The following is a 12,619-nucleotide window of genomic DNA, read 5'->3' as shown; positions in this document are numbered from 1 at the left end:
ATATATATATATATATATATATATATATATATATATGTATGTGTATATATATATATATATATATATATATATATATATAGAGAGAGAGAGAGAGAGAGAGAGAGAGAGAGAGAGAAATTTTAAGAAATTGGCTCACAATTGTGGGGTCTGACTAGTCAGAAATCTGTAAGGCAGGCCCACAGGCTGGAAATTCTGGCAAGAGGTGATGTTACAGTCTTGAGTCCAAATTCTGCAGGCCAGCAGGCTGGAAACTCAGGCAGGTTTCTAGTTCCAGTCTTGAGGCAAAATTGCTTCTTCTTCAGGCAACCTCTGTCTTTCCTCTTAAGACCTTCAACCAACTGGATGAGGTCCAGGCACATGATGGAGGGCAATCTGCTTTTATTCGAAGTCAACCAATTTAAGTGTGAATCACATCTGTGAACACCTTCACAGAAACATCTAGAATAATGTCTGACCAAACAACTTAGCCTAGCCAGTAACCTCATAAAATTAACCATCCCACTTGATAAAGGTGGATTAAAGGGACCAGGGATATTTAGCTTAGAAGAAAAGACTCAGATGGGACAGGATAAAATCTAGAAATATTTGCAGTCACCTCCAGCAGAGATGGGACTGTAGTATAGTGTGGCATTTAGGGTCACGGGCTTCAGACATAACTGAAAATAGTGAGCCGAGAAAGGATTCTGCCGGGGTTCCCACAGCTGTTTAGAAGGAGCTGGGATTTGGACCCAGCCCTTCCATGCACCGTGAACACGGGGAAGGCCGTTCCTTTCTGGGAAGAACTGAGGGCTGTAGTTCCATCCTCTCAGGGAAACTGAAATCTCTCCTTCTTATTCAGGGGCAGAGGTTCTAAATCATTTGGAGGATTTGTACAGAAATATGGGAAACGTACTTTACAATCTAAAATAATTAAGAGTGAATATGTGAGCCAGAAAAAAGGATGTGGTCTAGATTTGCTTAGAAGCAACCCACCTAAGACATGCAGGAAAAGACCGGAGAAAAATGCATCAGATTAAGCAAAAGCGGTTTGTTATCATAGAACCTTTTCCATGGATCTTGGAATCCATGAATTCCTGAGAATGCGACTCAGGACATCCTTAGAAGGAAGATACATGGTAAGACTCCAACATTTCAAATATCGATTCCATCACACATCTCCTGTTTTGTATTCTTCCCTGATTCCCTCTGGACAAAAGTTCAGGCCAGACTTACAAACTGCCTAAACATAAAACACAGCTTAGAATACTTAGACTTTAAAGGCTTGGTTTGTTCTGACAAAATTTAATTAGCATAATTTAAGATTAGACCAGATTATGCATTAAAAAACTAAAATATATTTTATGTGGAGAAGAAAAGAGAACTAATAATACGCAAAGTTAATACATGTAAGACTTTGTCTACTCATTAGCATGGTAACCTCACCATAGTAACCTGTAACTCTTACTTTGCTACTATTTGGTAGCAAATGATGTTCTTCTACTCTGCACTGCTGGTGGAAAATATTGAAGAGATACGCATGATTGTTATGAGACCCTGGAGATTCATTTCTTTAATGAGGACAAGTTGCCTTGAGTCTGGGAAATGTTATACCAAGCATTTGCTGAACTTGAAGGGCGGAGCAAGTGGTGACAGAATAACAAATGTTATCAGCGACCTGTATCATTTGTGCGAATGCCAGGAAAATAATTTCAAGGTGATTTCTCAGGTATTTGTAATAGATTGTAAATCAAAAATGGCTGCTGGCTAGTAACATCAGGCATTCCAAAACCTTGAGTTTCTAGAGTATTCCTTGGACTGTAAATGTAAAAGTTGTTCTCAAAAATATAAATATGCCTACTTTAAATAATCCAGCAAAGAATGGATAAATATAATCTGAACTCCCACAATTACCTCTTACTCTTCAAGTGTTCTCCAAGGGAAATTCTAAATTAAGAAATCAATTCTAAAATGTAGAAATGGGGAATTCCCTGGCAGTCTGGTGGTTAGGACTCCATGCTTCCACCTCGGGGAGCACGGGTTTGATCTCTGGTCGGGGAACTAAGATCCCACAAGCCACGTGGCACACACACACCCCTCTAGAAAAAGCAAAAATGGAGTAAGGGATGAATTCTTCTTTTTTTAATTGGACATTTGCAGTGGTGATATATCTATATCAACTGAGTTGGGGACAGCTGAAGGGGGAGTACTTTGGGGAAGTGGGGCAAGGAGAGAGTGGGGCAAGGAGCTGAGTTTGAACTTGTTAAGTTCAAACTCTTAGATTTCTAACTGAAGTGTTGAGTAGGCTGTTGGCATCTGAGTCTAGAGTACAGGATGGAGGCACAGATTTGGAGATACAAGTTTGGGAATCGTTAGCATACAATCAAACTTGAAATTGGTAGGTTGTAAAATGCTATTTACACATAAAGTATCATTACCTAATAATTACTCATGAATATAACACAGCAGCAATCATTGACCCACTAACCCTTCTGTTTGGAACATCAAAGATACTTTTTGAAGAATGAAATAATGCCATTTGCAGCAACATGGATGGACCTAGAGAAGTAAGTCCAACAGAGAAAGACAAATATCGTATGATATCACTTATATGCGGAATCTAAATAAATGATAAAAATAGACTTATTTACAAAACAGAAACAGACTCGCAGACACAGAAAACAAACTTAAGGTTACCAAAAAGGAAAGGGGGGGAGGGATAAATTAGGAGTTTGGGATTAGCAGACACACACTACTATATATAAAACAGATAAGCAACAAGGTCCTACTGTATAGCACAGGGAACTGTATTCAACATCTTATAATAAACTCTAATGGAAAAGAATCTGAAAAAGAATATATATATCTGAATCACTTTGCTGTATAACAGAAACTAAAGAACACTGTAAATCAACTATACTTCAATTGTTTTTTTTGTGTGTGTTACGTGGGCCTCTTACTGTTGTGGCCTCTCCCGTTGCGGAGCACAGGCTCCGATCGCGCAGGCTCAGCGGCCATGGCTCACGGGCCCAGCCGCTCCGCGGCATGTGGGATCTTCCCGGACCGGGGCCCGAACCCGTGTGCCCCGCATCAGCAGGCGGACTCTCAACCGCTGCGCCACCAGGGAAGCCCTTGAAAGATATTTTTAATAGAACTCTTTTTTTTTGGAAAATAGGATATATACAAGTGTTAAGTTTTTCTTGTTCTTTCAAGTATTTTATTGCTGATCTTAAGTACTAAGAAGTTCAGAGATTCTCTATTGATTTTAGGCTTACAAAATATTATCAGTTGGAAGTTCTGAGAAGGCTATGTAATGACATCTTCAAGAATGCTTATCTTCCTAGGAAAGGAAAAGCTCAAATGTGAAATGCAGTCTTAAAGAACCGTGAAGCTGCTAGGTCAGCCCTTGTCTTGATAGGAATCAAATACTGAAGGATATGCTGCCAATCTTTGATAAAGAATATGCTGGTAGTTTAAAAATATACACACTTCTTTTCAACACTCCATCCTGTAAGGAGAATTGGAAGAAACATCAATTAAGGGTTTTTTTTTAAAGGATTTTATTTATTTATTTATTTTTGGCTGCGTTGGGTCTTCATTGCTGCGCGCGGGCTTTCTCTAGTTGTGGCGAGCGGGGGCTACTCTTTCGTTGCAGTGTGCGGGCTTCTCATTGCGGTGGCTTCTCTTGCTGTGGAGCACAGGCTCTAGGCACGCAGGCTTCAGTAGTTGTGGCACGTGGGCTCGCAGTTGTGGCTCGCAGGCTCTAGAGTGCAGGCTCAGTAGTTGTGGCGCACGGGCTTAGTTGCTCTGCGGCATGGGGGATCTTCCCAGACCAGGGCTTGAACCTGTGTCCCCTGCATTGGCAGGTGGATTCTTAACCACTGCACCACCAGGGAAGTCCTCAATTAAGGTTTAACCACAGAAAAATTTATTATTTGAGGATGAAACAATTTATGGAAAGTACAAGGATGAGGATGTATAGGAGGGACTCCCCAAAATAATGATTACATTAAGCCACTGCCAATCCTGATGTTATGCTGAGACTCAGAATACATATTTTGCCATTTTGCTGTTACACATCTACACATCAGTCCTTCAAAATACAAATAGGAATATTAAGGTCATCGAATACAATATTGCTCTGGAATATTTGAAGTGTCAACACTCAAAAGTAAATTGTTGAATTTCTAGTTCTGGAAATGGTGGAGTGGCTTGTATTGAACTAACTCTCCTTCAGGTAACAGTTATAAACTCTGGACAAATATAAAGCATAACTATGTGAAGGCCTTAGAAAAATCACCAAAGTCAAGTAGAAATTGGAGGGAATTTGGAGGGAAGGGAACCACGATGGCTGTGGTCCATGTCTACACAGCTTCTCTCCTCAGGACACATCCCAGTCCACAGGACACAGTGCAGCTAGAACCGGAGCAGAATCCAGCGTTTCTGGCTTGTCAGAGAATGGAGTCTGGGGCTGCCAGAGCAGCTGGAAATTGAAGGAGGAAGCTTGGAAAAGAGAAGCCACAGAGAGGAAGCCCCCTAAATCTAGGTACAAACTCACTTTAAATTGACCCCTGACCTGTGCTTGCGTAGACGAGACTCCAAGGAGACTGTTAAAGCAACAGCTGAAAAAGCTGCAGAAACACAGCAACCATCTCATCTGCCGGCTGCAAGGGAGGCAGAATGAGGAGTTAAGTCTCTCCAAGTTGGGCCTGGCAAACACCATGGGCTTTCCATGGAAACCCTAGAAGGGCCGTAGGGAGTAAAGTTTATATCCTAGGTCCAAAGAATGACCCTAAAACTAATGGCAAAACTAAAACAAATCCATCTTCAAAAGTGCAATACCAGGGAACTCCCTGGTGGTCCAGTGGTTAGGACTCAGTGCTTTTACTGCAGGGGCCTGGGTTCAATCCTGGTCAGGAAACTAAGATCCCACAAGCCGAGCAGCCAAAAAAAAAAAAAAAAAAGTGCAATACCAAGCATCCACAAATGAGTCAGTAACATAATTGACTACTTAAAACAAAAATCATCACTCAAAATGTCCCAAAACTGGTGGAAAAACATCAACAGACAGATTCGAAAAGATCAGTGCATCTCAAAAATGATAAACACAAAGAAAATCACACCTGGGCTCATCATGGGCAAACAGTTGATAGATCAAAAATAAAGAGAAAATCTTAAAATCTTCAGACAAAATGAGGGAAAAATAATAAGCATAACTTCTGACTTATCAGAAATAATGGAGGACAGAATCACATCTTCAAATATCCAAAAGAAAAACAAAACAAAACACATCAGCCCAGAATTCTATATCCAGCAGATATGTGTTTCAAAAGTGAAGGCAGAATAAAGACACATCCTATAGGCATCCAGAGGATAAAAGGAAAGAATATGACAACTGGAAGGCAATACATTAGACGAGTGCAATGAAATGAGGAAAATTCCTTGAAAGAAACTTACCAAAACTGATGCAAAATGAAATAAAAATTATGAATAACCCTATAATTATTTTAGAAGATGAATTTATAATTAAAAACCTTCCTACAAAGAAAACTCTAGGCCTAGATAATTAAACCGTTGAAGGCTATCAAACATTTAAAGAAAAAATAGTATCAGTCTACCCAAATTCTCTCAGGAAATAAGAGGAAGGAACACTTCCTAACTGCTTTCTCAAGTTTAGCACAGCCGTAATATGAAAATTTGACAAAACACTACAAGAAAAAAAAAAATTCAGATCAATATCCCTCATGAACATAATTGAAAAATTCTTATGGAAATATTATTAAACTGAACCCAGCAACATATAAAAAGGACAATACATCATTTTCAAGTGGGGTTTATAACTTTGACTTAACATTTAAAAAATTAATGTAATCTTGGATGGACCTAGAGTTTATCATGCTAAGTGAAATAAGACAGAGAAAGACAAATATCATATGATATCATTTATATGTGGAATCTAAGAAAAATGATACAAATGAACTTATTTACAAAACAGAAATAGACCCACAGACATAGAAAACAAACTTATGGTTACCAAAGGGGAAAGGCAGGGAAGAGATAAATTAGGAGTTTGGGATTAACAGATACACACATACATAAAATAGATATAACTGAATCACTTTGCTGTACACCTAAAACTAACAGAACTTTGTAAATCAACTATACTTCAATTTAAAAAATAATTTAAAAAAAGAAAATAACCTTTCAAACTCATAAAAATATGATCCACTTACCTAGATGAGTGGCTAGAATGTAATACATTAAATATTTGTTGTATATAATCTGTTATATTAACATATTAGCATATGTTAATAATGAACATTAAATATTAATATTGATCATTATAATTGTGCTAATAAATATTTTTTAAATTAATGTAATTAATTACATATCCACCTGGGGGAAAATAAACTGCAACTCCCACATATACAGAAAAAAATTAATCTGTGTTGGTTAATAGACCTACATGTAAAAGCTAAAAGTATAAATATGCTTCAAGAAGAAAACATAGGAGAATATCTTTGTGACCTTGTGGTAGGCAAAGATTTCTTAGAACATGAAAAGCACTAGCTGTTAAAGAAAAAACTTATAAATAGGACATTATCAGAATCTAAAACCTCTGCTCATCAAATGACATAGTTAAGAATATGAGAAGGCAAGCCACAAAGAGAAAATATTTGCAAAACATATATCTGACAAAGAACTTGTATGCAGAATATATAAAGAACTCAAGCTAATCAGTAACAAGAAGACAAACAACCCAATAAAAAATTGCCAAAAATCTTGAATAGTCACTTTACAAAAGAAAACGTATGAATGGCTAATATATACATGAAAAGAGTCTCAAAATTATTAGTCGTCAGGGAAATGTAAATTAAAACTAAATGAGAAATTTTGCAATCAGTGGAATGGCTAATTTTTTTTTAATGTACAGTGCCAAATGTTAGCAAGGATGTGGGGCAAAGTTGAATTCTCCTACGTTGCTGGTAAAATTGTTAAATGGTACAATTACTTTGGAAAACCATTTGGTAGTTCGTTTAAAGTTTAACATACACCTCCTTTATGATCCAGCCATTTCACTCCTGCATATTTACTCAAAAGAAATGACAACATATTTTCATTTAAAAGATTTGAACAGGAATTATCATAGCAGCTTTATTTATATTAATTAATGTCAATTGACAGGAAGATGAACAAATAAATGATGGTAAATTCATATGATGGACTCCTATTCCGTAATTTCAAAAATGAACTACAGATAAACACAACAACACAAATGAGTTTCAAAACACTATGTTGAGCAAAAGCATGAGGGCACAAAAGACTAAATCCTCTATGATTCCAATTACATGAAGTTCAAGAACTGGTAAAACTAATACATGATAATAGAAATCAGTTGAAGTTTGTGGAGAAAAGGAGTAGGGATTGGCCATTGAAGGACACAAGAGAGCTTTCTGGGATGATAGGAATGTTCTATATCTTTTTTTTTTTTTTGCGGTACGCGGGCCTCTCACTGTTGTGGCCTCTCCCATTGCGGAGCACAAGCTCCGGACGCACAGGCTCAGCGGCCATGGCTCACAGGTCCAGCCGCTCCGCGGCATGTGGGATCTTCCCGGACCGGGGCACGAACCCGTGTCCTCTGCATCGGCAGGCGGACTCTCAACTACTGCGCCACCAGGGAAGCCCGAGACTGCTAGATTCTTGAAGATGGATATATCCATTTTGGGATTACGTCAAGGCACTTAAAGAAAAAAAAAACCTCTTTAGGTTGAAGGAAGGAGTATGAACTAAGGTCAACATTGTGGATCACTTAATGTCCCACCCCTTCTTGGTAATGCAAAGAGCAGAGAAATACGTAGCGATCCTGCACATTTTGACGTTACAGCTTTCTCCTAAAATGACCCAGCAAGAGTGATACCCACTGATCAAATCCAATGATAACCCTCCTCCAGCATATAGCATTTGGTACAAAGTGAATGTGAAAATTGAGGAAACTGTCAATATAATTCAGGTTGCTCCGAAGTTAGAAATCTGGAATTGTGTTTGTTGAGGTGTGGAAATGGGCAGCTATTGAATTTATGGTCTCTTCATTGCTAAGAGTTTTTTGTTTGCTTGGATATATTCCCAGTTTTCAGCATCATTTACCACTGTGATTCCTAATCACATGTGTGTGACCTGTTTTTTCCTTTTGGAAGCTTTTAGAATCTTCTATTTATCACTAATTTTTTGAAATTTCACAGTGATGTGTCTTTGTGTGGGTTTCCCCCCTATTGTTTTACTGGGTGTTTGGTGGGCTCTTTGAATCTGGAAACAAGTGTCCTTCAATTCTGTACTATTCTTGTGTTAGTTTTTTGATTTTTGATTCCATTTCCTCTTTCCTTTTTTCTGCACACTCATTAGTTAGAGGAAATACTTGATCCTCTTATTTTCTAATCTTTTCTCTTGTTTTTTTTTAAATTATATGTTGTTTTGTCCTAATTTCTGGGAGTTTTCCTTAAATTTATCTTCAACTATTTTATTAATTTATTCTAGATTTCTGCTACCCTAGTTTTATTTTCTAAGAGCTCTTTATTATTCCCTGAATATTAATTCCTATTATAGGATCCTCTTCCTGTTACATTCACAGATACAGTATTTTCTCTTTATGGCTTGGAGAATATGAATTATAGTTTTGGTTTGTATTGCCTTTTAAGAAGATGTTCCCTGTATTGTTTCTGTTTCCTCTGAGTCACAGACTCTCCTTAAGAGTCTCACAGTCCTTATTTGGCCTTGTTTGTTTGTTTAAATATTTTTTATTGTTCTAAAATATACATAACATAAAATTTACCATTTTAGCCATTTTTAAGTGTACAATTCAGCGGCATTAAGAACATTCACAATGTTGTACAACCATCACCACTATCCATTTCCAGGAATTTTTCATCTCCAAACTGAAACTCTATACCCATTAAACAGTAACTCCCCATGCATCCTTCTCTCAGTCTCTGGTAAGCTCTATTCCCCTTTCCATCTCTGCGAATTTGACTATATTAGGAATTTCATGTAAGTGGAATCATGAAGTACCCGGCTTATTTCACTCAGCATGATGCTTTCAGGGTCCATGCATATTGTAGCATCTATCCGAATTTCATTCCTTTTTAAGTTGAATAATATTCCATTGTATAACATGTATAGACCACATTTTGTTTATCCATTCACATCCATCAGTGGGTATTGGGTTGTTTCCATCTTTTGGCTCTTGCGAATAATGCTGCCATGAACACTGAGGCATATTTTACTAGTAGGCTATACAAAGCTATTTAACCAGAATTTGGGCAAGGTGAAAAATAGGTTTAATATCTTCCCTAAACTAATGGTTCTAAAACTTGGCCATGCATTAGAATCACCTGGGATGTTTTTTTTTTTTTTCAATGAAACATTATTTTTGCCATTAGATTAGCAAAGATTTTTAATTTTAATTTTATTTTTATTTATTTATTTGTGCTGTGTTGGGTCTTCGTTTCTGTGCGAGGGCTTTCTCTAGTTGTGGCAAGTGGGGGCCACTCTTCATCGCGGTGCGCGGGCCTCTCACTATCGCGGCCTCTCCCGTTGCGGAGCACAGGCTCCAGACGCGCAGGCTCAGTAGTTGTGGCTCACGGGCCTAGCTGCTCCGTGGCATGTGGGATCTTCCCAGACCAGGGCTCGAACCCATGTGCCCTGCATCGGCAGGCGGACTCTCAACCACTGCGCCACCAGGGAAGCCCCCACCTGGGATGTTTTTAAAACCTTCCAAAGCCCATGCTGCAACCCAGACCAATGACATCAGATTACCTTGGGAGTGGGACACAGGCCATGAGTATTTTTTGTAAATCTTACCAGTTGATTACAATGTGCAGCCCAATTTGAGAACCAGTGCCCTAAATAGTGGTCACAGTCCTTATTTGGATGGGGCTTGTCAATCCGGGGGACTCAACTCTCAGTACCTGCAGGATTTTTTCTTATTCGAATCGACTTGCCCAGAAAGTACTGTTCTAATCTATGACCTACGGCATGAGCCAGTTGCCATCTTTCTGAAAGCCAAGCAGAGAAAGTGGTCCAGGGTCTCACCATTCAAAATGCACTCTCTTTCTTAACCTGCCTATTTTCAGCAGCTGCCTCATCCAGCCTTCTGCTGTGCTAGTGAGGGGCATCGCCCGTTTGGACAGGCTAGAGGATAAGACCTGGGGTCTGCCTCTTTCACAGACTTTCAGCCAAGCCTCTTTTCTTCAGCTCCACCTCAGCCACTCTCTGGGGTCCCGTGAAAACATTCAACTGCTGAACTTCATCTGACTTTGGAGTGTGAATCAGCTTCCTTCACCTTTGCCACTTAGTCTTTGCAGTTATGTTTTTACATTTATTCTCAGGAAAAAGTACTTTACTTGTCCTAATTCACCCAAGACTTAGGCTTTGTGAGACTGTTCACAAGTAAACAAAAAATGAGCATGAACTGTTGTTAAAATATCTAGTGAATCGGACTAATTTTTAATTAATAACTGGTAAACTAAGAGAACAAACTCTTTTCTGTTTAAAAAAAAAACTATAAATCTTGACATTTAAATTAAAACATATCTGGAATTCCCTGGCACTCCAGTGGTTAGGACTCCACACTTCCATTGCCAGGGGCCCAGGTTCAATCCCTGATCGGGGAACTAAGATCCTGCCAGCCACGGGAGATGCAGCCAATAAATAAATAAATAGATAGATAAATAAATAAATAAATAAAATAAAATACAAACATATCTAAATAAATACCTCTAAAGTCTCCATCCGTATGAAGCCAATTAAAAATTACACTTATCAATCAAAGACTTGTGTGGTGTTTTAAAATGTGAAGCTTACATTTACCTCCTGTACTTTAAAGAGCTGCATTGATTTCCTGAGTTTTTAAACTTAACCTCCCCCAAATGTCCCATCATAACCCAAATCAAAAAGTATATGCATTTTAAGAAATGAAAAAAGCTGGGAATGAAAATTTTAATTTCAGTAGTCACTTGTCTTTATGATGTCCCTCTAGTATTTAAAAATTTTTATTTCAGAGCTTTCAAACTTCATTTTGGGCAGGAATTTGACGATATATCATATTACAGTAGAATCTTCTAAGTCAGTGAATAAAACATATAAACAAAGTTGCTGGACCTAGAAACATATTGATAAAGATCAGCTCCTCAAATTCATTTGACAGAAGCAAACACACTTGAGGGGATATAATTTATGACTTCCTCTGAAGCAGGACAGACTCTAGACTTATTTGCAAAAGGAACGAAGTGAACTGAATAATCTGTTTAAACATAACGCAGTGAAGTACCTGCTTCCTGACAGACAGGCCAGATCTCAGGTTCCCAACCCTGTCCTGTGGCCCTTCAAGATGGTCAAAGTCATCCATAGGGATGTTTTGTGGCTGAAGTTCCAATTGAGTGTTTTGGGTTCAATGTCTTTTGATCTCCTAGGTATCAGCCCTCCCTGGCTTCTGCCTGAAACTTCTGGGATCACCCTGAGGCAGGTGCAGAGGATCCTAGCACTGGAATGACACCACTCATCTAAGCCACATGGTCCTGTCAATTTTAACTCCTAAATATCCCTTGGATTCTCTCCCTTTCTGTCCTATTCCCAGCCTCACTGCTATAGTTGGATCCTCATCGTTTCTTCCTGATCAATTGCCATAGCCTCCTTTTTATTCTGTTGCCTGTACAATCACTGCTGAAATCTACCTTACCCACTGCTGCTTTTGTGATCTTTGTGAAACGCAAATGTGAACATATCACTCTTCTGTAGAAAATGCTTCATTGGTTCCCCAGTTACTGCCTGATAAGGCTTAGGCTTCATAACTGGTCATACAAGACCTCCATGATCTAACTTATGCTTCTTACTTCCCCTGTCTTTTTCGCTTTAAGCTGTGAGAGGACCATGAACATGTCTGTCCTGCTACCCTGGCATTATTCTCAGTGCCAGGTCCAGAGCCTGACACCTAATGGATAATTACTAACAGGTACATCACTACCCCATGTCTCATGCTTTTGATTTATGGGCTTTTTTTTGCTAGCCAATTGAGTTTTTTTGTTGTTGTTTGTTTTTTGGTAATTACACAAGTGTGCCCTTCTTTCACAACTCATTTATTCACACATTCACTCATTTACCTTGGGATCACTACGATCTAACACTGTGACTGCTACGAGTAAGTACTCTGAACGAATAAGTGAAAATGGAGATGACACATACCTGAGGAGTCGACTGCTCTGGATTGCAACTGGACTTGCAACCCAGTGCAGTTTTTCCCCAGGCAGTACATGTACAGACAAATACAAGGACCAAGAGGCAAACGTTGCCTTCCGCTTGCTCTTCACAAGTCTGGGAACAAGGTTCAGTGAATCAAGACTTTGTAGAATGAATCGGAGCAAACAAAATAAAGAGCAAACAAACCAACTTCCAATAAATAACTACAGAGGTAATCAGGACTCTCCCAAGCCCCAAACTAAACGGCACAGAGCGCCATTGACACCCAGCTGTCCCCGGAAGCCCCGCCCCTCGGGAGGCGGGGCGAGCACGTATTGGGCGGGGCCTTCCGGCTCGATCACGCCCCGTGGGCGGGACGTAAGCGGGTGGGCTGAGCTGGAGCATCCCCGCGGTT

Source organism: Lipotes vexillifer, unplaced genomic scaffold (genome assembly GCF_000442215.2).
Source record: "Lipotes vexillifer unplaced genomic scaffold, Lipotes_vexillifer_v1.1 scaffold444, whole genome shotgun sequence".
NCBI lineage: Eukaryota > Metazoa > Chordata > Mammalia > Artiodactyla > Lipotidae > Lipotes > Lipotes vexillifer.
The sequence above is the reverse complement of the archived record's forward strand: the minus strand, read 5'-3'. Positions refer to the sequence as shown.